The 26,716-nt window shown below is 49.7% G+C and overlaps 1 protein-coding gene across 1 annotated transcript in view; it reads right to left on the reverse strand.

The window, feature by feature from the left end:
- LOC141092731 (anosmin-1-like) overlaps nucleotides 1-26,716 on the reverse strand; it is a 137,975-nt gene that overhangs the window by 44,307 nt on the left and 66,952 nt on the right. The window lies entirely within an intron of this gene.

The following is a 26,716-nucleotide window of genomic DNA, read 5'->3' on the forward strand; positions in this document are numbered from 1 at the left end:
CAGCAGGATCGCCTTGGAATCGGGGATGCCGGCCATGTGAGCGGATCATGATATATCCTGCATCGGGAGGCTCAGGTGGGCACTACAATGGGAGCCGGGCTGCTATAGTATCTTTATAGAATCTTTATTTCTATCTCTCTTTTTCTTTCTCTGTTCTTTCTTTCTCATTCTCTGTTCTGTCTTTCCCTCATTTTCTTTCTCTCTGTTCTTTCTTTTTCTCTCTAATCTTTCTTTTTTCTTTCTCTCTCTGTTCTTTATTTCCCCTTTCTTTTTCTTTCCTCTTTCTTTCTCTCTATTCTTTCTTTTCTTTACTTCTTTCTCTCTCTGTTCTTTCTTTCCCCTCTTTCTTTCTCTCTCTTTTTTTTTTTCTCTCTCTGTTTTCTCTCTTCCTTAGTGCCAGTCAGTGTGCCCATAATTCCAGCCACTGTGCCCTCAGTGCCAGTCAGTGTGATCAGCAGTGCTAATTGGGTGCGATTAGGCGTGGACATGGGTGTGACTAGTTGCAAAATGGGTGTGGCCACCACAGTCTTTGTCCCTCTTTCCCTTCTTCAAAAGTTGGGAGGTATGATAGTGGCAGCTATGACCAGGGGGTCTGGTTGCCCAATGGATAGCAGTTCTGCCAGGAATTCTGTCACCGTGCGTACAAAAGGGGACAGAGCTTTGGGAGGAGTACTGTACCTAAAAGCAATAAATAGGACTGAGCTGAAATACTGGGCACAGCTCTGACTACATGTTACATAGTTGTGTTCTCCTCTCACTTCTTGTAACCTACAACTGTACAAAAATATTATATAGTCACCATGTGACTAGTGGGCCTGTGTAACTTCAAATGCCAGGGCTGAATTTTAGTCCCAGTCCGGCCCTGCCTGCAGCCCAGTGCTAATACTGACGGAGATCCCCGGTGCCACAAGACCATTGCAGCCCAGTGATGAGACTGGCGGAGACCCCGGGAGCCACAAGACCCCTGCAGCCCAATGTTGAGACTGGCGGAGATCCCCGGAGCATCAGTGCTGGAGCCACGGGGGATTTATCATGTCATGCTAATTATTTTTACATTCTCAGAAAACCCCTGTAGTGTCTGTTCACACGCACCATTTTTGCTGCGGATTGATCTACATTGTTGACAGGAAATATTCAGCATTTTGAAGACTTTTCACTTGCATTTTTGTGTCCCATTCATTTGAATAGGGAAAAAAATGCTGTAGAAATGATGAAAGACGACAGCAACAGATTTATGAAAAAAAAAAAATCTCCTGGCCGGTGTCCATGTCTGTCCGTTGTCGGTGTCTGGCCACTGTCCATGTCTGGCTGCTGCAATGGGACATTGTGGAATAGTATAGTAGACTGCAATATTCCACACAATAGTATATTAAGCCTTGTTCACACTGTGCTTCTGCAGTGCGTCCGGGGGCTCTGCCTGAATCCCCCTAAAATAGGATTCACGTAAATCCTAAACAGGGCCACAGACTGCACTGACACAAGCAGAAGTCAAATTAATTTTTTTTTTTCTGAAAATGACTGATTTATTTTCTTAGGCCAGGGGCACACGATCATGAATTGGCAGCGCTTTGGATGCAGCACATGTTCGCTGCCGTATATTGAACACAGGTGACTCCACATGTGATCACTGAACCGTGTGGATTCACTGCATCCAATACATTGTATGGGTGAGATTTATCGCGTCTCCGAAATATAAATAGACATGTTGCGATCTGGAAAGACGCAAGTGAGCCGCAGACGTCTGTGGATGCATAGTGGGCATAGGATTTCTTGAGATCCCATCCACTATGCAGTAACATCTGGACGCTGCAAAGTACACAGCTTCCAACCCGCAGCGATTACTGCCCATGAGCACATACCCTCGGAGTCTGTTTCTGTTTTTTTCGTCTAAAAGTGTCCACTTTTCTGTGGCTGTTGGGACAAACTGTCACGTTCAGAAAAAAAACATCACATGTGAAATTCATGTGAGCTCCATTCCTGTCACTGCAGTCTATGGCTCTATAGGGAATTCAGGCAGAACCCACCAGGTACAGTCAGGTCTGTATTTGCCACTAGGCACCCGGGGGCACGTGCCTAGGGCGGGACGATGCGAGAGGGCGACACCTGGGCAAAATGAGCGGGGGAGGGATGAGTATGAGCCGGGGGGAGATGAGTATGAGGGGGGAGATGAGTATGGCGGGGGGAGGGGGGAGATGAGTATGAGTGGGGGGAGGGGGAGATGAGTATGAGTGGGGGGAGGGGGGAGATGAGTATGAGCCCAGCGAGGAGGGAGGGGGGAGATGGGTGCACTGGGGAGATGGCTGCACTGGGGAAGCGGGTGCACTAGGGAGATGGGTGCACTGAGGAGATGAGTGCACTAGGGAGATGGCTGCACTAGGGAGATGGCTGCACTAAGGAGATGGCTGCACTGGGGAGATGGGTGCACTGAGGAGGTGGCTGCACTGGGGAGATGGCTGCACTGGGGAGATGGCTGCACTGAGGAGATGGGTGCACTGAAGAGATGGCTGCACTGGGGAGATGGCTGCACTGTGGAGATGGCTGCACTGGGGAGATGGCTGCACTGGGGAGATGGCTGCACTGAGGAGATGGGTGCACTGGGGAGATAGGTGCACTGAGGAGATGGCTGCACTAGGGAGATGGCTGCACTAGGGAGATGGCTGCACTGAGGAGATGGCTGCACTGGGGAGATGGGTGCACTGGGGAGATGGCTGCACTGAGGAGATGGGTGCACTGGGAGATGGGTGCACTAGGGAGATGGCTGCACTGGGGAGATGGCTGCACTGAGGTGATGGGTGCACTGGGGAGATGGGTGCACTGAGGAGATGGGTGCACTGGGAGATGGGTGCACTGAGGAGATGGGTGCACTGAGGAGATGGGTGCGCTAGGGAGATGGCTGCACTAGGGAGATGGCTGCACTGAGGAGATGGGTGCACTGGGGAGATGGGTGCACTGAGGAGATGGGTGCACTAGGGAGATGGCTGCACTAGGGAGATGGGTGCACTGAGGAGATGGGTGCACTAGGGAGATGGGTGCACTAGGGAGATGGGTGCACTAGGGAGATGGGTGCACTGAGGAGATGGCTGCACTGAGGAGATGGCTGCACTAGGGAGATGGCTGCACTAGTGAGATGGCTGCACTGGTGAGATGTGTGCACTGGGGAGATGGGTGCACTGAGGAGATGGGTGCACTAGGGAGATGGTTGCACTAGGGAGATGGCTGCACTAGGGAGATGACTGCACTGAGGAGATGGGTGCACTGGGGAGATGGGTGCATTGAGGAGATGAGTGTACTGGGGAGATGGCTGCACTAGGGAGATGGCTGCACTAGAGAGATGGGTGCACTAGTGAGATGGGTGCACTAGAGAGATGGGTGCACTGAGGAGATGGGTGCACTGGGGAGATGGGTGCACTGAGGAGATGGGTGCACTGAGGAGATGGCTGCACTGGGGAAACGGGTGCACTAGGGAGATGGGTGCACTGAGGAGATGAGTGCACTAGGGAGATGGCTGCACTAAAGAGATGGCTGCACTGAGGAGATGGGTGCACTGGGGAGATGGGTGCACTGAGGAGGTGGCTGCACAGGGGAAATGGCTGCACTGGGGAGATGACTGCACTGGGGAGATGGCTGCACTGAGGAGATGGGTGCACTGGGGAGATGGCTGCACTGGGGAGATGGCTGCACTGGGGAGATGGCTGCACTGGGGAGATGGCTGCACTGGGGGAGATGGGTGCACTGAGGAGATGGCTGCACTAGGGAGATGGCTGCACTGAGGAGATGGGTGCACTGGGGAGATGGGTGCACTGGGGAGATGGCTGCACTGAGGAGATAGGTGCACTGAGGAGATAGGTGCACTGGGAGATGGGTGCACTGAGGAGATGGCTGCACTGGGGAGATGGCTGCACTGGGGAGATGGCTGCACTAGGGAGATGGCTGCACTGAGGAGATGGGTGCACTGGGGAGATGGGTGCACTGAGGAGATGGGTGCACTAGGGAGATGGCTGCACTAGGGAGATGGGTGCACTGAGGAGATGGGTGCACTAGGGAGATGGGTGCACTAGGGAGATGGGTGCACTGAGGAGATGGCTGCACTGAGGAGATGGCTGCACTATGGAGATGGCTGCACTGGTGAGAAGGGTGCACTGGGGAGATGGGTGCATTGAGGAGATGAGTGTACTGGGAAGATGGCTGCACTAGGGAGATGGGTGCACTAGGGAGATGGGTGCACTAGTGAGATGGGTGCACTAGGGAGATGGGTGCACTGAGGAGATGGGTGCACTGGGGAGATGGATGCACTGAGGAGATGGGTGCACTGAGGAGATGGGTGCACTAGGGAGATGGCTGCACTAGGGAGATGGCTGCACTGAGGAGATGGGTGCACTGGGGAGATGGGTGCACTGAGGAGATGGGTGCACTGGGGAGATGGGTGCACTGGGGAGATGGCTGCACTAGGGAGATGGCTGCACTGAGGAGATTGGTGCACTGGTGAGATGGGTGCACTGGGGAGATGGGTGCACTGGGGAGATGGGTGCACTGGGGAGATGGCTGCACTAGGGAGATGGATGCACTGAGGAGATGGCTGCACTAGGGAGATGGGTGCACTAGGAAGATGGCTGCACTGAGGAGATGGCTGCACCGAGGAGATGGCTGCACTGAGGAGATGGCTGCACTGAGGAGATGACTGCACTAGGGAGATGACTGCACTAGGGAGATGGGTGCACTGAGCAGATGGCTGCACTAGGGAGATGGGTGCACTGAGGAGATGGCTGCACTAGGGAGATGGCTGCACTGGGGAAACGGGTGCACTGGAGAAACGGGTGCACTGAGGAGATGGCTGCACTAGGGAGATGGGTGCACTGAGGAGATGGCTGCACTAGGGAGTTGGGTACACTGAGGTGATGGGTGCACTGAGGTGATGGGTGCACTGGGGAGATGGCTGCACTGGGGAGATGGCTGCACTGAGGAGATGGGTGCACTGGGAGATGGGTTCACTGAGGAAATGGGTGCACTAGGAAGATGGCTGCACTGGGGCGATGGCTGCACTGAGGAGATGGGTGCACTGTGGAGATGGGTGCACTGAGGAGATGGGTGCACTGGGGAGATGGGTGCACTGAGGAGATGGGTGCACTGAGGAGATGGGTGCACTGAGGAGATGGGTGCACTAGGGAGATGGCTTCACTAGGAAGATGGGTGCACTGGGGAGATGGGTGCACGGAGGAGATGGGTGCACTGAGGAGATGGGTGCACTAGGGAGATGGCTGCACTAGGGAGATGGGTGCACTAGGGAGATGGGTGCACTAGGGAGATGGGTGCACTAGGGAGATGGGTGCACTGAGGAGATGGCTGCACTGGTGAGATGGGTGCACTGGGGAGATGGGTGCACTGAGGAGATGGGTGCACTAGGGAGATGGGTGCACTAGGGAGATGGCTGCACTAGGGAGATGACTGCACTGAGGAGATGACTGCACTGGGGAAATGGGTGCATTGAGGAGTTGAGTGTACTGGGGAGATGGCTGCACTAGGGAGATGGCTGCACTGGGAGATGGGTGCACTAGTGAGATGGGTGCACTAGGGAGATGGGTGCACTGAGGAGATGGCTGCACTAGGGAGATGGCTGCACTAGGGAGATGGCTGCACTAGGGAGATGGCTGCACTGAGGAGATTGGTGCACTGGGGAGATGGGTGCACTGGGGAGATGGGTGCACTGAGGAGATGGGTGCACTGGGGAGATGACTGCACTAGGAAGATGGGTGCACTGAGGAGATGGCTGCACTAGGAAGATGGGTGCACTGAGGAGATGGCTGCACTAGGGAGATGGGTGCACTAGGAAGATGGGTGCACTGAGGAGATGGCTGCACTGAGGAGATGGCTGCACTGAGGAGATGGGTGCACTGAGGAGATGGCTCCACTAGGGAGATGGCTGCACTAGGGAGATGGCTGCACTAGGGAGATGGCTGCACTGAGGAGATTGGTGCACTGGGGAGATGGGTGCACTGGGGAGATGGGTGCACTGAGGAGATGGGTGCACTGGGGAGATGACTGCACTAGGAAGATGGGTGCACTGAGGAGATGGCTGCACTAGGGAGTTGGGTGAACTAGGAAGATGGGTGCACTGAGGAGATGGCTGCACTGAGGAGATGGCTGCACTAGAGAGATGGCTGCACTAGAGAGATGGCTGCACTAGGGAGATGGGTGCACTGAGTAGATGGCTGCACTAGGGAGATGGCTGCACTGGGGAGACGGGTGCACTGGGGAAACGGGTGCACTGAGAAGATGGCTGCACTAGGCAGATGGGTGCACTGAGGAGATGGCTGCACTAGGGAGTTGGGTGCACTGAGGTGATGGGTGCACTGAGGTGATGACTGCACTAGGGAGATGGGTGCACTGAGGAGTTGGCTGCACTAGAAAGATAGGTGCACTGAGGAGATGGCTGCACTGGGGAAACGGGTGCACTGGGGAGATGGATGCACTAGGGCGAAAGGCTACTTTCACATCAGCGATTTTTGCCAATGTGTCTGTTTTAGTCATACTCACCAATGGGGAGGCAGCACTTAAAGTGCCTAGGGCAGCATAAACTCTAAATACGGCCCTCGGTACAGTAAAGAAAGACAGTGTGAACAGGCCCTAATGTAAGACACAGGCATAACACTTTAACTGCTGATACCTATTATGGCGACACTAGAGTTACAGAACTATATATGTAGCACATATACACAGATATACACTATACATGTACACATTATATATACTTTAGAAATATACAAACACACACTACATATTGTATATACAGTATACAGACACATACAGTATGTACAAGGACAAATATAAGGTATATACGCACAGAAACAGTTTATATACAGTAGATACAGTATACTCGCATAAATGTATACTTTATACATAAATTTCACAATAAACTGCACACATGCAGTATACATATATAATATACACAGACACACACACTATATACTGTATGTACATGCATATATATATATATACAGGGGTTGGACAAAATAATGGATACACCTAACGTTTTGGCATCATAATCTTTGAAAATGTTATAAACATGCATACCGTGACATATGGTAATGTTTTGTAGTTGATTACACAGGTACACATTATTTGTGTTATGTGATATGTGTATGTAAATTAGCTGTTTGTTTTGCAGAATTGTAAGAACATTGATGAAAACCTGATACCAATGGCAGACCTCTCGGATTTTCAGAGAGGCCAAATTGTTGGTGCTCGTATGGCAGGCGCTAGTGTAACAGAAAGTGCCCGAACGCTTGGTGTGCCAAGAGGTACTGTCTCCAAAGTATTGACTGCGTTTGAAAGAGAAGGAAAAACGTCCGCAGCAAAGCACAGGTCCGTCCGAAAGTCGAAGTTGACTGACAGAGAGACCGTCAGACTCTAAAGCGAATTGTGAGAGGATCGCAAGACCATGGCTCCGAAAATCACTGCTGAGTGCATCCTATGGTTCAAGCACTGTTCCCGGAGGGGAACGCCATCTTTCAGGATGATAATGCACCAATTCATACAGCTAGAATCGTTAAAGCATGGCACAAGGAACCTTGTAATGAAGTTGAGCATCTCATCTGGCCCCCCACAATCCCCAGACCTCAACATTATTGAGCATTTATGGTCGATTTTAGAGATTCACGTTAGACGTCGATTTCCGCCGCCATCGTTGCTCAAAGAACTGGAGGGTGTTTTAACTGAAGAATGGGCTAAAATTCCTTTGGAAACAATTCACACCTTGTATGAATCCATACCTCGGATAACTGAGGCTGTAATCGCCGCAAAAGGTGGACCTACACCATATTAAACTAACTTTTGTTGATGTTTCCATTATTTTGTCCAACCCCTGTATATACATACAGTATATATGCAAAAGCAAGACTAAAATGGCTGCACTAGAGGATTTGTTCATTCACCATTACTCAGATGAACGGTCCTTTTACACTGAATAAACAGCATTCATTTCCAATATGGTTTGCTCAGCACAGAAAATACAAGTCTGTTCTTGTATATAAAGAAAAATAATGTGGCACTCACCAGATGGATTAAATATTTCAAAGTTCTTTTTTATTTCATCCAAGTAAACAAGAGACTTTGTATGGGATTTTCGGGTTAGGGAGGCATGCAGGATGACGACTGCCGTTTCGTGCGGCAAGTGCTTCAATGCGTATATATCTGTGGTGCATTTGTGTATAATTATATATATATATATATATATATATATACACACACACTGCTCAAAAAAATAAAGGGAACACTTAAACAACAGAATATAACTCCAAGTAAATAAAACTTCTGTGAAATCAAACTGTCTATTTAGGAAGCAACACTGATTGACAATCAATTTCACGTGCTATTGTGCAAATGGAATAAACAGATGAAAATTATTGGCAATTATAAAGACACCCTTAATAAACAGGGTGGGAGGTTCTGCAGGTGGGGACCACAGACCACATTTCAGTACCAATGCTTTCTGGCTAATGTTTTGGTAATTTTTGAATGTTGGTTGTGCTTTTACACTCGTAGTAGCATGATATGGACTCTATAACCCACACAAGTGGCTCAGGTAGTGCAGCTCATCCAGGATGGCACATCAATGCGAGTTGTGGCAAGAAGGTTTGCTGTGTCTGTCAGCGTAGTGTGCAGTGGCTGGAGGCGCTACCAGGAGACTGGCCAGTACACCTGGAGACATGGAGGGGGCCATAGGAGGGCAACAACCCAGCAGCAGGACCGCAACCTCAGCCTTTGTGCAAGGAGGAACAGGAGGAGCACTGCCAGAGCCCTGCAAAATGACCTCCAGCAGGCCACAAATGTGCATGTGTCTGCACAAACGGTTAGAAACCGACTCCATGAGGATAGTCTGAGTGCCCGACGTCCATAGATGGGGTTGTGCTCATGGTCCTCTCACCCCTCTTTCCTGGTATGCATGGTCCTCTCACCCCCCTATCCTGGTATGCATGTTCCTCTCACCCCTCTATCTTAGTATGCATGGTCCTTTCACCCCGCTATCCTGGTATGCATGGTCCTCTCACCCCTTTATCCTGGTATGCATGGTCCTCTCACCCCTCTATCCTGGTATGCATGGTCCTCTCACCAGGGCCAATTTTAGGCAAAGTGGGGCCCTAGGCAAAGTTTAAAATGGGGCCTCAAATGCTAACATATTGCACATCACACAGAAGCATTTCGGTTCTATTTACATGCGTTGAGTTCAGGATGCTAAATGAGTGTGATCAATAATATTGAAGTCATTCAACACTTGTTTCCCGGCCTCTTTCCACCCTCTGAGAAAGAATGATGGGGACCGAACGATCACTAATGGATCACTAACAGATCACCATACAGTATCATGTTATCAGCAGCACATCTACAGTTTACACCCCATAGTGTGCTCCATATAATGTGCTCCATAGTCCTCCATATAGTATAATACACTACCCATAGTCCTCCATATAGTATAACACACTCCTCATAGTCCTCAATATATTAAAATACACTGCTCAGTCCTCCATATAGTATAATACACTCCTCATAGTGCTCCATATAGTATAATGCACCGCCATATTCATCCATGTAGTACAATTCACTTCCCATAGTATAATGCACCCCATAGTTCTTCATATAATGTATTCCCCATAGTCCTCAATACAGTATAATGCAGCCCACATATAGTATAATGCAATAGGTCACCGAGGAGGATGGCAGGAATAGGCTAGGCCACAAGGAAACCAGAAAGGTTGGTAACTCAGCGGATTGCAGACCCCTGATCCTAACAACACAACTAGAAGTAGCCGTGGGGCGTACCTACGATGCCCTAGATGCCTCGGCACAGCCGGAGAACTAACTAAGGTTAAAGCAAGAAAGGTGAAATCTAAACTGCCCCGGAGTAGAACCCCCAAAGAAATAGATAACCCCCAAACATATATTGTCGGTGAGACAAGATGAGGCACAAACATAGACTGAAAATATGCTGAGCAAATGATGGGGCCCAAACTGTCTAGACAGAACAGGAAAGGAAAGACACTGTCTGCAATCACGCAAAAACCCTAAAAAATCTAACAAGTCTGATGTACAAAAAACACTGAGGACTCACGACCTCTCCCCCACTATATCAGCATTTTAGTGTGAACTGGCAGCAAAGCAAAAGAGACTAATATAACAGGGGACTGAACAAACTGACACAAGCTGTAGCATGTGGAGCGGGGTCTAGCACTGCCCCAGCAGGGAGCACACTGAACCCTCACAGCAAAGCAGAAAGAGACAAAACCAGATCAGATGCAAAGGATTAGCAAATGAACAACTTAACTGAAAAATGCAGGATCAGGCAGGAGACAGCAGACCTCAAAATGCACAGGAAGAAACAATCATCAGCAGCAACTGAGAGAACCCTGCTCACTTATATCCTTCCAGTCAGTAACCCCTGATTTCCAATCATCATCGTCAGGTGGCAGACTTCTGTCATCCCGGCCAGCTCCACTACCCGCAGTAACCACCAGAGGGAGCCCTGACTCAGAAGTCAGATCAAGAGAATTAACAAAAGTCCCCCACAGAATATAATGCAGCCCTCTTATAGTATAAGGCTAGTTTCACATTAGTGTTTGGAGGTGCAGAGCATGCTTGGCGTGAAGCTCCGCCTCCTGCCACACCTCCTCCAGTCAGCTCCGCCTTTGGGCGCATGATGCTGCATGTGACCTGTGTACCCTATCTTTAGCATTGGGTACGCAGGCTATGCGCAGGTATACTTTTGCCGGCACATGCGTCCTTTTTAGAGTTGAGCGACTTTTGGTTTTTTAGGGTCGCGTTTTGTTTCGTGAAACCCGACTTTTCCAAAAGTCGGGTCGAGCAAGATCGTCCGATTATAGGGAAAAGTCGGGGTCGTCCCGAAACACGAAACCCAATGTAAGTCAATGGGGAATAAAAGTCGGCAGTGAGAGGAGGACAGGAAACACACCTACAGTGCCCATTTGAATGCCAAAAGCATCAATTCTTCTTTCTTAAGCTTGTCAACCTTAATTAACTTCATATTACAAGTTACGCACTGAAAAATGGGGGTTATTTGGCTACAAACTGTGGGGGGGGAGGGCTGGCTCCAGGTTTTCATGTGCCCTGGGCGAAAGAGCGCCCCTTTAACACATACCACAACTCATCATGCTCCGATACGGCAGAGAAATAGCGGTATAGTACAATGAAAAATACCTCACTTTTTACATCTCATGATGAGGCCCATCTATTTCTCCATACAGAATCATTGGTCCCATATAATGTTTGAAACAGTATATGATGAGCTCCACATAATGCTACAGTATATGTTGGTCCCCATGGATGAAGCTCCACTGTCTTATGGGCCCAAATAATGCTCCAAACATAATGGGCCCCATTTCTAATGCTCTAGTGTATAATGGGCCCTGTAAATGCTGCTCCAGTGTTTGATGTCCACCTTTGGAATGTTCCAGTGTATGGTGGGCCCCATCTATCATTCTCCAGAGTATAGTGCTCCCCAAAAATTGCTGTCCCAACATTGAAAACAATCAAATAAGTCTCCTCGCTAGGGAATCCCTGTACTTGTCTGGACAGGTGCTGTAGCTTGCTTAACAGCTCGCCAGCCGTTCTCACGCCCAGTATGGATTGCACGTGATTGCACAAAGGTTAGAAAGGGTACCGTATCCCTGGATAACATGTATGGATAGCGTACACATTCAAAATATATGTCTCAGGAGGCAGGCTCAGACGGTGTCAGGCCCAGTATGGATTGCACGTGATTGCACAAAGGTTAGAAAGGGTACCGTATCCCTGGATAACATGTATGGATAGCGTACACATTCAAAATATATGTCTCAGGAGGCAGGCTCAGACGGTGTCAGGCACAGTATGGATTGCACGTGATTGCACAAAGGTTAGAAAGGGTACCGTATCCCCGGATAACATGTATGGATAGCGTACACATTCAAAATATATGTCTATACAGCATGAGGCAGGCTCAGACGGTGTTAGGCCCAGTATGGATTGCACGTCATTGCACAAAGGTTAGAAAGGGTACCGTATCCCCGGATAACATGTATGGATGGCGTACACATTCAAAATATATGTCTATACAGCATGAGGCAGGCTCAGACGGTGTTAGGCCCAGTATGGATTGCACGTCATTGCACAAAGGTTAGAAAGGGTACCGTATCCCTGGATAACATGTATGGATAGCGTACACATTCAAAATATATGTCTCAGGAGGCAGGCTCAGACGGTGTCAGGCACAGTATGGATTGCACATGATTGCACAAAGGTTAGAAAGGGTACCGTATCCCCGGATAACATGTATGGATAGCGTACACATTCAAAATATATGTCTATACAGCATGAGGCAGGCTCAGACGGTGTTAGGCCCAGTATGGATTGCACGTCATTGCACAAAGGTTAGAAAGGGTACCGTATCCCCGGATAACATGTATGGATAGCGTACACATTCAAAATATATGTCTATACAGCATGAGGCAGGCTCAGACGTTGTTAGGCCCAGTATGGATTGCACGTCATTGCACAAAGGTTAGAAAGGGTACCGTATCCCTGGATAACATGTATGGATAGCGTACACATTCAAAATATATGTCTCAGGAGGCAGGCTCAGACGGTGTCAGGCCCAGTATGGATTGCACGTGATTGCACAAAGGTTAGAAAGGGTACCGTATCCCTGGATAACATGTATGGATAGCGTACACATTCAAAATATATGTCTCAGGAGGCAGGCTCAGACGGTGTCAGGCACAGTATGGATTGCACGTGATTGCACAAAGGTTAGAAAGGGTACCGTATCCCTGGATAACATGTATGGATAGCGTACACATTCAAAATATATGTCTCAGGAGGCAGGCTCAGACGGTGTCAGGCCCAGTATGGATTGCACGTGATTGCACAAAGGTTAGAAAGGGTACCGTATCCCCGGATAACATGTATGGATAGCGTACACATTCAAAATATATGTCTCAGGAGGCAGGCTCAGACGGTGTCAGGCACAGTATGGATTTGACGGCCCAGATTACACAGAGGAGGAGCAGGGAGAGGTAAAGATTGCAAATGCTGGGGCCCTGCCCAAGCAAGGGGGGCCCACTCGTGGGCGTCGGTACTGGCACTGGGCCCCTCATAGTACAGCGGTGTGTCTGACGGCGGGTGTGCACCACCGCCGTCAGAGACACTTGATTGCACTATGAGGGACCCTGTGCCAGTGCCCGCGCCCAAGAGTCGGCCTACCCACCTGTCCAGGGCAACGGCACTCGCACGGTGTCGTGCGGTAGGTGGTGACCCCGGCCATGGGGGGGGGGGGAGGCAGCACAGTTAGGGAGTTTTAGAAAGTGGCATATGTTGATGTTGGACATTCAGCTGATGCAAAAGGCGAAATAGGTGAAGTACCAGGAAGAGGTGGACCAAAGCAAGCCATTTTTCTGTCACCCTATGTGTCATCAGGGGAAGGTGGGACAAAATCCTTGGAAACCCATGCGTGGTTCATTTTAATGAAGGTTAGATCATCCACATTTTGGGTTGACAGACGGGTCCTTTTTTCTGTCAGGATTGATCCAGCTGCACAGAAGACTCTTTCCGATAGCACACTTGCAGCTGGGCAAGCGAGCTCCTGTAAGGCATATTGGGCCAATTCAGGCCAGGTGTCCAGTTTAGCGGCCCAATAGTCAAAGGGGAATGACCTGTGTGGGAGAACATCGATATGGGAGGAAAAGTAGTTTGTAACCATAGTTGACAACTGCTGTCTCCTGTCACTTTCCATCGATGCAGTATTACCAGTTGTGTGAGCGGTATTTGAAAAATCAGTCCACAACATTGTCATGAAACCCCTGTCTCCAATGCCACTTCTGCTGTGTGCACCACGAACACCTCTGCCAAGCTGCCCCCGGCCCGTACGGCTCGTGTGAGAACCATCACCGCTGCTGTGTGCTGGGAATGCCTCAAGCAACCGATTTACCAGAGTTGCTTGTTTATTAGCCAATATTAGGTCAAGGTTCTCCTGTGGCATGATGTTTTGTAATTTGCCTTTATAGTGTGGATCCAGGATGCTGGCCAACCAGTAGTCGTCATCGTTCATCATTTTGGCAATGCGGGGGTCCCTTTTTAGGATCCGCAAGGCATAATCTGACATGTGGGCCAATGTTCCCGGTGTCAATGATGCACTGCGAGTGCTGGGTGGAGGAGCACTTTCTGGCAAATCCACATCCCTCCAGTCACGCACAAACCCTGTACCAGACCTTGCCACGCCAACATTTTCACTTGCCCCACGAGATGCATCCTCCTCCCCTAAGTAATCATCCCCATCATCCTCCTCCTCCTCTTCTTCCTCCACTTCGTCCAGGAGAGGTCCCTGAGCAGACAATGGCTGAATGTCATCAAGGATTCCCTCCTCCTCATCAACATTGGCTGCAGACGCCTGCTCCTTAAGGTGCGTCAAAGTTTGCATGAGCAGACGCATAAGTGGGATGCTCATGCTTAGGATGGCGTCGTCTGCGCTTACCAGCCGTGTGCATTCCTCAAAACACTGAAGGACTTTACAAAGGTCTTTCAGCTTCGACCACTGCACGCCTGTCAACTCCATGTCTGCTCTCAAAGTGCCTGGCCGTGTATCCTCCTACAAATGCATTATGGCCTGCCTCTGCTCGCACAGCCGCTCCACCATGTGCAGGGTGGAGTTCCACCTTGTTGCAATGTCGATAATGAGACGGTGGTTGGGAAGGTGGAGCAATCGCTGCAGCTTCTGCATACGAACGGAGTGTACAGGCGACCGGCGGATGTGCGCGCACAGTCTTCGCACCTTCTGGAGCAGGGCTGTTAACTCCGGATAATTTTTGAGGAAGCACTGCACCACCAGTTTCAATGTGTGAGCCAAGCAAGGTATGTGGCTGAGTTTTGAAAGGGCTATGGCTGCCACAAAATTACGGCCGTTATCACTAACTACCTTGCCTGCCTCAAGATGTACACTGCCCAGCCATGACTCAGTTTGTCGCTTCAAGTACTCGGCCAGCACCTCGGCGGTGTGTCTGTCGCCCAAACACCTCATCTGCAACACAGCCTGCTGACGCTTTCCACTAGCTGCTCGATAGGGGGACACCTCGTGTGCAACAGTGGCAGCTACAGATGGAGTGCTCGTACGACTGCGCTCTGTGGATGAGCTTTCGCTTCTGGAGGAGGAGGAGGAGGAGGAGGGTCGAACGCCTACAGCCAACTATTTCCTATACCGTGGGCTAGGCAGCACTGTCCCACCACCGCTGTCCCCTGTGGACCCTGCATCCACCACATTAACCCAGTGCGCAGTGATGGACACGTAACGGCCCTGGCCATGCCGACTGGACCATGCATCAGTTGTGAGGTGCACCTTTCCGCTCACTGACTGCTTGAGTGCATGGACAATGCGGTCTTTCACATGATGGTGGAGGGCTGGGATGGCTTTGCGAGAGAAGAAGTGGCGACTGGGTAGGTCATAGCGTGGTACTGCATAGGCCATGAGTTCGCGGAAAGCTGTGCTTTCCACCAACCGAAAGGGCATCATCTCAAACGAGATTAGTTTGGCAATGTGGGCGTTCAAACCCAGTGTACGCGGATGAGAGACTGAGTACTTTCTTGACCTACTCATAGTGTCTGGGAGGGTGAGCTGGACTTGAGAGCTGCATATGGTGGAAGTAGCGGTGGACAGGGCGGACTGAGAGAGGGTTGATGATGGTGATGGAGTTGGTGTTCTTTCTGATGGCCTAGAATCAGTCTTTCGTTGATATAACAGTGGGATTCCCTGACTGCTGTGGCCTTGCAACGACACCTCAACATTTGCTGCTGTGGGCTTACAGTGGGGGAAACAATGTAGCGTTGCTGACTACCTTCGTTGTGATCAGTTGCACATGTGGCACTTGAGGTTTGGTGTTGTGTCCACGCTTGCAAGTGCATGCTGGTTAAATGTCTAAGCATGCAACTGGTATTCAAATTTTTCAGATTTTTCCCTCGGCTAAAGGTCTTTGCGCACTTCTTACAGATAACCTTGGCCTGATCATGAGGATTTTGTTCAAAAAAGTGCCACACTGCACTCTTCCTACTTTGGCAGACATTTTGCGGCCTAGCACGCTGTGATCTTTTGACCCTCTGGACAAGCTGTCCAGCAACTCTTTTGATGTTTGGAACCTGTCTTTGGAGTGCTCCGGGCCTGCCAGATAACAGCTGTTGCGATGTCGATGTCTGCTGTGGATGCTCCTCATCTGAGCTATTGGAAGCAGCACCCTCTTCCCCCAATGGATGCCAATCTGGGTCAACAACTGGGTCATCCATCACCTCCTCTTCTATGTCATGTGCACCTTCCTCTGTGTCACCGTGTATGGTGGTATAGTGTGCGGGAAGGGGCACCTGAGTCTCATCAGGGTCAAAATCTGGCTCTGTACACTGCGAGGACAATGTAGTGCTCTGAGTGAATGTACCAGCAGAATCATCCATCAGCGGCTGTGCATCAGTGCACTCCATGTCAGATTCATCTTGGCCTGGGTAATTCACCATTTGACTTGATAATCCAGGCATGGTATGTGAAAACAGCTCCATGGAGTAATCAGTAGGATGGCCTGCGTCATCCTTCAATCTTGGTTGGGGTGAAGGACACAAGGAAAGGTGTGGTTCATGAACATGAGCCTCCAATGACGACTCAGTGCTTTTACTTTTTACAACTGAAGAAGAGGAGGCGATAGAGCTGGAGGCTGAGTCAGCAATGTAAGACAAAACTTTTTCCTGATGCTCTGCCTTTAAAAGCGGTTTGCCAACTCCTAGAAAACTAAGCGTTCGAGGCCTTATGTAGCCAGACGATGATGCAGGGTCAGCACCTCCTGCATTCGGTCCTATTTTGCTCTTGCCACTACCATCAGATCCACCACCAACACCATCATTACCAGCTGCCAACCCCCGCCCAATTCCACGGCCTCTTCCACCAGCCTTCCTCATTTTTGGTAGAAATGTAGACAAAATCCAACAAACTATATAGTAATGTAAAACAAGGTAAAAGGTGTCTATAGGACAGGGGAGATTTAGAATTTCTGCACACACTTGTGGACAGTGGACACTTTTGGATTGTGTGAGGCCCACTGATATCTGAGCGCTATGTGACACGCTCGATGGCACAGCTGCCTGTGACCAAAGTGACGAGAGGATAATGGAGATTTTGAATCTCTGCGTACACTTTTGGACACTGGACACTTGTAGATTGTGTGAGGCCTACTGATATCTGAGCGCTATGTGACACGCTCGATGGCACAGCTGCCTGTGACCAAAGTGACGAGAGGATAATGGAGATTTTGAATCTCTGCGTACACTTTTGGACACTGGACACTTGTAGATTGTGTGAGGCCTACTGATATCTGAGCGCTATGTGACACGCTCGATGGCACAGCTGCCTGTGACCAAAATGACGAGAGGATAATGGAGATTTTGATTCTCTGCGTACACTTTTGGACACTGGACACTTGTAGATTGTGTGAGGCCCACTGATATCTGAGCGCTATGTGACACGCTCGATGGCACAGCTGCCTGTGACCAAAGTGACGAGAGGATAATGGAGATTTTGAATCTCTGCGTACACTTTTGGACACTGGACACTTGTGGATTGTGTGAGGCCCACTGATATCTGAGCGCTATGTGACACGCTCGATGGCACAGCTGCCTGTGACCAAAGTGACGAGAGGATAATGGAGATTTTGAATCTCTGCGTACACTTTTGGACACTGGACACTTGTGGATTGTGTGAGGCCCACTGATATCTGAGCGCTATGTGACACGCTCGATGGCACAGCTGCCTGTGACCAACTGACGAGAGGATAATGGAGATTTTGAATCTCTGCGTACACTTTTGGACACTGGACACTTGTAGATTGTGTGAGGCCTACTGATATCTGAGCGCTATGTGACACGCTCGATGGCACAGCTGCCTGTGACCAAAGTGACGAGAGGATAATGGAGATTTTGAATCTCTGCGTACACTTTTGGACACTGGACACTTGTAGATTGTGTGAGGCCTACTGATATCTGAGCGCTATGTGACACGCTCGATGGCACAGCTGCCTGTGACCAAAGTGACGAGAGGATAATGGAGATTTTGAATCTCTGCGTACACTTTTGGACACTGGACACTTGTAGATTGTGTGAGGCCTACTGATATCTGAGCGCTATGTGACACGCTCGATGGCACAGCTGCCTGTGACCAAAGTGACGAGAGGATAATGGAGATTTTGATTCTCTGCGTACACTTTTGGACACTGGACACTTGTAGATTGTGTGAGGCCCACTGATATCTGAGCGCTATGTGACACGCTCGATGGCACAGCTGCCTGTGACCAAAGTGACGAGAGGATAATGGAGATTTTGAATCTCTGCGTACACTTTTGGACACTGGACACTTGTGGATTGTGTGAGGCCCACTGATATCTGAGCGCTATGTGACACGCTCGATGGCACAGCTGCCTGTGACCAAAGTGACGAGAGGATAATGGAGATTTTGAATCTCTGCGTACACTTTTGGACACTGGACACTTGTGGATTGTGTGAGGCCCACTGATATCTGAGCGCTATGTGACACGCTCGATGGCACAGCTGCCTGTGACCAAAGTGACGAGAGGATAATGGAGATTTTGAATCTCTGCGTACACTTTTGGACACAGGACACTTGTAGATTGTGTGAGGCCTACTGATATCTGAGCGCTATGTGACACGCTCGATGGCACAGCTGCCTGTGACCAAAGTGACGAGAGGATAATGGAGATTTTGAATCTCTGCGTACACTTTTGGACACTGGACACTTGTAGATTGTGTGAGGCCTACTGATATCTGAGCGCTATGTGACACGCTCGATGGCACAGCTGCCTGTGACCAAAGTGACGAGAGGATAATGGAGATTTTGATTCCCTGCGTACACTTTTGGACACTGGACACTTGTAGATTGTGTGAGGCCCACTGATATCTGAGCGCTATGTGACACGCTCGATGGCACAGCTGCCTGTGACCAAAGTGACGAGAGGATAATGGAGATTTTGAATCTCTGCGTACACTTTTGGACACTGGACACTTGTGGATTGTGTGAGGCCCACTGATATCTGAGCGCTATGTGACACGCTCGATGGCACAGCTGCCTGTGACCAAAGTGACGAGAGGATAATGGAGATTTTGATTCTCTGCGTACACTTTTGGACACTGGACACTTGTAGATTGTGTGAGGCCCACTGATATCTGAGCGCTATGTGACACGCTCGATGGCACAGCTGCCTGTGACCAAAGTGACGAGAGGATAATGGAGATTTTGAATCTCTGCGTACACTTTTGGACACTGGACACTTGTAGATTGTGTGAGGCCTACTGATATCTGAGCGCTATGTGACACGCTCGATGGCACAGCTTGACTAGAGGATAAGGGAGATTGGATTGCTTTTAAAAAAGCAGTTTGCGGAGCAGTGGGTAAACAGCAATGCCAGTGTGTCAGGAAGCTTTAGAAGGCAGCCCAACAACCAACACCACTGATACACCACAATATAGCCTCCCCTTGCACTGCACACACAGTGACTTGTGTGTTGTGCAGGCCAAATCGCTAGCAGCAGAAGCAGTTCTTTTGTCTTCTTCCCTGCCTAACGCTCTCCCTACAGAATCAGCAGCAACCTCTCCCTATACTAAGATCGGCAGAAGTAAGATGGCGGTCGGCGTGCACGCTCTTTTATACCCCCTGTGACGCCCACCAAAGCAAGCCAATCACTTGCATGCCCTTCTGAAAGATGGTGGTGACCCGTGCCTATGTCATCACGTTGCCCACAGTGTCCGTGGATCCTGATTGGCTGAAAAAGAGCGCAAAACAAACTTTTGAAACGCGACTTTGGCGCGTAAGTCGCCGACCTCGTGGCCGACCTCATCCTAGGGTCGGGTTTCGTTTCATGAAACCCGACTTTGCCAAAAGTCGGCGACTTGAATTTTTTCGACCCGTTTCGCTCAACTCTAGTCCTTTTGACGCTGCGCTGGCCAGCGCCAAATGCACCGTGTCATGCGCTCATAGGCAGAGCTGACCGGAGGAGGTGCGGCAGGGGGCAGAGCTTCACGCCGAGCGTGCGCTGCACCTACAAACGCTAGTGTGAAACTAGCCTAATACAGCCACCACTTAGAGCATAATACAGCTACCCCACAGAGTATAATGCAGTCACTCCACAGAATATAATGTAACCCCAATAGAATATAATGCAACCCCCCTCATATAGTATAATGCAGCCACTCCATAGAATATATGGCAGCCCCCTCATAGAGTATATTGCAGCCTCCCATATAATATAATGCAGCCCCTTATATAGTATAATGTATCCCCTCCATAGAATACAATGTAGCCCTCATATAGAATAATGCAGCCCCCATACAATATAATCTAGCCCCCCCATAGAATATAATGCAGCCCCCCATAGAATACAATGTAGCCTCCTCATACAGTATGATGCAATCACTCCCCATAGAATATAACAAATATAATACAGCCCCCCATATAATGTAGCTCCCCATAATATATAACACAGCCTCCCCCATAGAATATAATGTAAAATGTACCCTCCCATGGTATATAACACAGCCGCATAGTACCGTATATAGCCCAGCACCACATGGTAAATAGCCCAGCCCACCTGTCACGGGGGCTTAGTTCAACTAAGGCTGAAATACCCGGGGCCCCTGTGGTGTCCCTTTTACTAGGGGAAACCCTGTCTGACCCTCAACCCAGGGTTTTTGCTGAAGGTGCAAATGCCTGAGCCTCCGACCTTTCCTTATCTCCTGCTCAGCCCTGCACTTAACCCTCCACCCTCCACCCAGTGAGGAGTCACACCACCAAAGCTCCCACACAAATAATGACAGACAGGGAGAACTTAAACTGCACTGCGCCGCACACACACAGGAATAAACAGTAATGTGAACAGGGCACAACTAAACACAAATATGGGAAGGAGAAAGGATAACGACGGATCATACGACACCAGATATGAATCTCTCTCTCTTGAACACCTCCACTCCAGACCGGAACCACTTGGTATGAAACACAAGCTATAATCGGCGACGCCCATATGCCAGTATGACTATTTAAAGACCGTGGGCGTGACTAACCTTCCAACCTGGTCTCCAGCAGGATTAACCCCCGAGAGCCTGAAGATCAAACCGGCGCCACTGAGGCTATAGTGGCTGGAGGTGGAACTACCTCTGCCTGCCGGATGCTGTGGTGTGAACAGCGTCCGACATGACAGTACCCCGTCTTCTACGAGGGACCCCAGGGCCCTCAAGACTCATAGGACCCGGCTTGTCCGGATGACGACGGTGAAAAGAACTGACCAGCCGATCCGCATGTATGTCTGAGGCTGGAACCCAAGACCTCTCCTCTGGACCATACCCCCGCCAGTGCACCAAATACTGAAGAGTACGGCGTACTACTCGAGAGTCCACCACCTTGGCGACCTCGAACTCTAACTCGCCATCCACCATGACTGGAGGTGGCATCGGCGTCGTGTCCACCAAGCCTACCACCTTTTTCAATAAAGCCCTGTGAAAAACGTTATGTATTCTGTACACCGCAGGAAGTTCCAACCGATAAGCCACTGGGTTAATGATGGCAGAAATCCTAAAAGGCCCAATAAACCTTGGACCCAGTTTTAAAGATGGGATTTTGAGTTTTATGTTCTTCGTAGCTAACCACACCCATTCACCCACACACAGGTCCGGACCTGGCACGCGTCTACTGTCAGCCACCCGTTTGTACCTGGCACTCATGCTCAACAAACGCTGTTTCACCCGCCTCCAGACTGATGACAATTGGGCTCCTAGCTGATCCTCCTCCGGGACACCCCCGGAGTCACCCTGACATAAGGTACAAAACTGAGGATGTTGACCGTACACACAAAAGAATGGAGACTCTCCTGATGACTCTTGGTGGTGATTATTTAATGCGAATTCGGCCAGAGGAAGGAAAGTAGACCACTCCTCCTGGTTGTCGGACACAAAGCATCGTAAATACTGTTCTAGATTTTGGTTCATGCGCTCAGTTTGTCCATTAGACTGTGGATGAAACGCCGATGAATGTGACAACTTGATCCCCAACCTAGAGCAAAAAGCTTTCCAAAACCTCGCCACAAATTGCGTACCCCTATCAGATACTATGTCAGACGGTACTCCGTGGAGTCTGACCACCTCCTTCACAAATACCTGAGCCAACGTCTTAGCATTGGGCAAAGAGGACAACGCCACAAAATGCGCCATCTTTGAAAAACGGTCAACCACCACCAGGATGACCGTGTTCCCTGCCGAGGCTGGCAAGTCAGTGATAAACAGTAATGTGAACAGGGCACAACTAAACACAAATATGGGAAGGAGAAAGGATAACGACGGATCATACGACACCAGATATGAATCTCTCTCTCTTGAACACCTCCACTCCAGACCGGAACCACTTGGTATGAAACACAAGCTATAATCGGCGACGCCCATATGCCAGTATGACTATTTAAAGACCGTGGGCGTGACTAACCTTCCAACCTGGTCTCCAGCAGGATTAACCCCCGAGAGCCTGAAGATCAAACCGGCGCCACTGAGGCTATAGTGGCTGGAGGTGGAACTACCTCTGCCTGCCGGATGCTGTGGTGTGAACAGCGTCCGACATGACACCACCATGGTATATAGCACAGCACTATATGATATATGGCCCAGCCACACATGGAATATAGACCAGCCCCACATGGTATACAGCACAGCCCCGCATGGTATATAGCACAGCAACACATGGTATATAGCACAGCACCACATGGTATATAGCACAGCCCCACTGTCATGATCCATGCAGGATCATGACAGATAAAAAGCACTAGTAACTTTTTTTTTTCCTTAAACTGGTGGTTTCGTTCTAGTTTTGCCACCGGTGGCCGTTAGGGTCATTGCACTTGATGTTTTCTTTGCTTTGCCTTTTGCCCCCGGTGGTCACTGGGATTATAGCAGCTTTTGGCCCCTGATCATTTGACCATTCCCTTTTCCTATATAGGGTCACATGGTCTATGAGCAGGTGGTGGTAATATTGGTCGTTTCCAACCATCCTTGGTGGAGGAAGGAGCTAGAGAGAGTTCCTTACAGCACAGTCAGAGTCCTGGTGTGGAAGGAGTCACAGAGGGGATTTCCTTGCAGCTCTGACAGAGCTTGGTGGCAGCTATTCAGGAGGAAAGCTGCATTCTGGTGGTGGACTCTGTTGCTGGGAGCAATAGCAACAGAGCAAAGCTAAGTGGTGTTACCCCTGTTTTGTAACTTTCCTCTTGTGTGTTTCAGTGCAGTGGTGGGATTAGTTTCTGCACTGTCCATTTCATTAGAAAGGGCTAGGTGCAGGGCGAGCTAGGGTTCTTAGGTTCCAGCTCGGCGACAGGTGTGGAGCCTGTATAGGGACAGTTAGGAGTGTAGAGACTGGCTCAGGGGAGTGCAGGAGGTATCCACGTTCCTGTTCCCTATCGCAGGGCCCTCCATTGTATCAGTTTCCCTGGTGTTTCCCTTTATTATTTAAATTCGCCATCCTGGAGGCGGTGTATCCAGATACATGTGTAATACTGAAAGTCGCCTGCTGGAGGTGGTGTATCCGGCTGCACGTTATATTATTTAAATTCTCCCTACTGGAGGCGGTGTATCCAGGGTCACGTGTGTCAGAGAAATCGCCCTGCTGGAGGCAGTGTGTCCAGTCACACGTTGACCATCACACCCACATGGTATATAGCCCAGGCCACCATGGTATATAGCACAGCACCACATTGCATATAGCACAGCCCCACAAGGTAAATAGCACAGCCCCACATGGTATACAGCACAGCATCACATGGTATACAGCACAGCACCACTTGGTATACAGCACAGCACCACTTGGTATACAGCACAGTTCCACATGGTATATAGCCCAGCACCACATGGTATATAGCCCAGCACCAAATGGTATATAGCCCAGCACCACATGGTATATAGCCCAGCACCACACAGTATACAGCACAGCACCACATGGTATACAGCACAGCCCCACATGGTATACAGCACAGCCCCACTTGGTATACAGCACAGCCCCACATGGTATATAGTCCAGCCCACCACGGTATATAGCACAGCACCACATGGTATATAGCACAGCACCACATAGCATAAAACCCCCCTTCCTGAGAATGGCCCTACAGTCCAGTACTCACACTGATATATTAGAAAAAAAAATTATCCTCACCTCTCCTCTTGCACGTGCTGCTCCCGGCTCCTGTCTCCTGCACTGCCTGGTACACAGTGAGTGCGCGATGACATGATTGCGCACCCGCTGTGTCAGAGGCAGGGTGGGTAATGATGGGAGAGGAAGCGTCAGCTGACGCTCTCTCCTCCATCATTGCTTTGAACTGTACCAGCATCTATGACGCCGGTATAGTTCAAAGCGGTGGCGGAGGGAGTCGGCGCTGGGGCAGGCAGACCCCCCCGCCTCACAGGGGCCCCATAGCGGCTGTGTGATGAGCCGCTAGCTGGGGGAGCGGGGGCCCTAGGCAGCTGCCTGGTCTGCCTGCCCCTAACACCGGCCCTGCCTCTCACCCCCCTATCCTGGTATGCTTGCTACCCCTCACCCCCTATCCTGGTATGCATGGTCCTCTCACCCCCTTTCCTGGTATGCATGGTCCTCTCACCCCCAATCCTGGTATACATGCTACCCCTCACCTCCCTATTCTGATATGTATGGTCCCCTCACCCCCCTTTCCTGGTATGCATGGTCCTCTCACCCCCTATCCTGGTATGCATGTTACCCCTCACCCCCATATCCTGGTATGCATGGTCCTCTCACCCCCCTATCCTGGTATGCATGGTCCCCTCACCACACTATCCTGGTATGCATGGTCCTCTCACCCCCCTTTCCTGGTATGCATGGTCTTCTCACCCCCCAATCCTGGTATGCATGCTATCCCTTGCCCCCTATCCTGGTATGCATTGTCCTCCCACCCCCCTTTCCTGGTTTGCATGGTCCCCTCACCCCCCTATCCTGGTATGCATGGTCCTCTCACCCCCCTTTCCTGGTATGCATGGTCCTCTCACTCCCCATCCTGGTATGCATGCTACCCCTCACCCCCCTATTCTGATATGTATGGTCCCCTCACCCCCCTTTCCTGGTATGCATGGTCCTCTCACCCCTAACCTGGTATGCATGCTACCCCTCACCCCTGTATCCTGGTATGCATGGTCCTCTCACCCCCCTATCCTGGTATGCATGGTCCCCTCACCACCCTATCCTGGTATGCATGGTCCTCTCACCCCCTATCCTGGTATGCATGGTCCTCTCATCCCCCTTTCATGATATGCATGGTCCTCTCACCCCTATCCTGGTATGCATGCTACCCTTCACCCCCAATCCTGGTATGCATGCTACCTCTCACCCCCCTATCTTGATATGTATAGCCTCCTCACCCCTATTAACCTGCACACTTACAAAAAAAACCATTTTTACTCACCTTTCTTCCCTGTGCTCCAGCGCTGTCCCGTGCTGCCGGAGGCCGGGGGAGGAGTGTGGCGCCGGAATACGCGCAGGCCCATACCGCGCTGTCTGGCGCCATATTGCTGAAGACACACTACAAATGTGTCTTCAGTAAAATGGCGCCGGATAGCACTATGCGCATGCACAATTCCGACAATGAACTCCTGACCCGGTCTCCGGCGAGAAGAGAAGCGCCGTGGCAACACTCCTCCCGATCAGGTAAGTATGCAAGTATGGCGCCGGAAATCGTGGTTTGCATTCAGTGTCTACATGTACCGCCATCTCTGGCGCCATACGCTGGGTGCTTTATTCTGTCTGGAGCCAGACTGTGCAGACACGTCGCGCTTGCATTTTATAAAGGCTTTGGAAAGTGATGCTCCCAGCGTTATAATATAGATATACACACACACAAAATGTTCCCACATTTTGTTACTCTTTTAAAATTCTGCAGCTGGTATGTGATTTAATTTCTCATAGAAAGTGATGCATAATCAACTTTCTAAAATTTGTGATTCTTTTTTTTTAAATCAATTTTAGAAATCCATCTTACTTTGTCTCTGCAAGCAGAACCAGTATTACAGTTGCAAGTAATACAACATTTTACATGTATTCCTGACTTGCCCAGCTTCACCAATATTTTATTTAGCTTAATCACCCAAAATGGCAAAAATGCAATGGTGAAAGTTGTTGTGAAATAAGGTTAAATAACCTCTGAGTTTATTTCTGTATAGATCTAGTCGTGTCCTGCCAGAAGTCACTGTGTACATGTGTCAAAGCTGTAATTTTAATTTTGATGGGTTAGAAGAATAGACTGTTAATGTCATTCAGTGAGTTGGCATTATTTGTATGTCTTTTATATTAGATCTATGCAGAACTAACTGATTAAAATATTCACTGTGTACATAGCCAAAAATAAAATGTCTGTAGTGTATTAAAGGGGTTGTCCACTACTGGACAAGTCATTCTTATTTGGTGACAAGCCCCTGATAAAATTACAAAAACCCACATACATCCAGCACAGGTGATGTTCCTGCAATGTTGGTGCTATGTCTCCCAGTGGTCATGCGATTCCTATGTATGCGTCACGTAATGTGGTCTTTTTTAACTAAATACTAATCTCCATGCAAAATCATGATGGAAATTCATTCATCAGCAAATCTCATAAATTACTGCATAGTA

Source organism: Dendrobates tinctorius, unplaced genomic scaffold (assembly GCF_039654945.1).
Source record: "Dendrobates tinctorius isolate UK_male_01 unplaced genomic scaffold, ASM3965494v1 ptg000060l, whole genome shotgun sequence".
Classification (NCBI taxonomy): domain Eukaryota; kingdom Metazoa; phylum Chordata; class Amphibia; order Anura; family Dendrobatidae; genus Dendrobates; species Dendrobates tinctorius.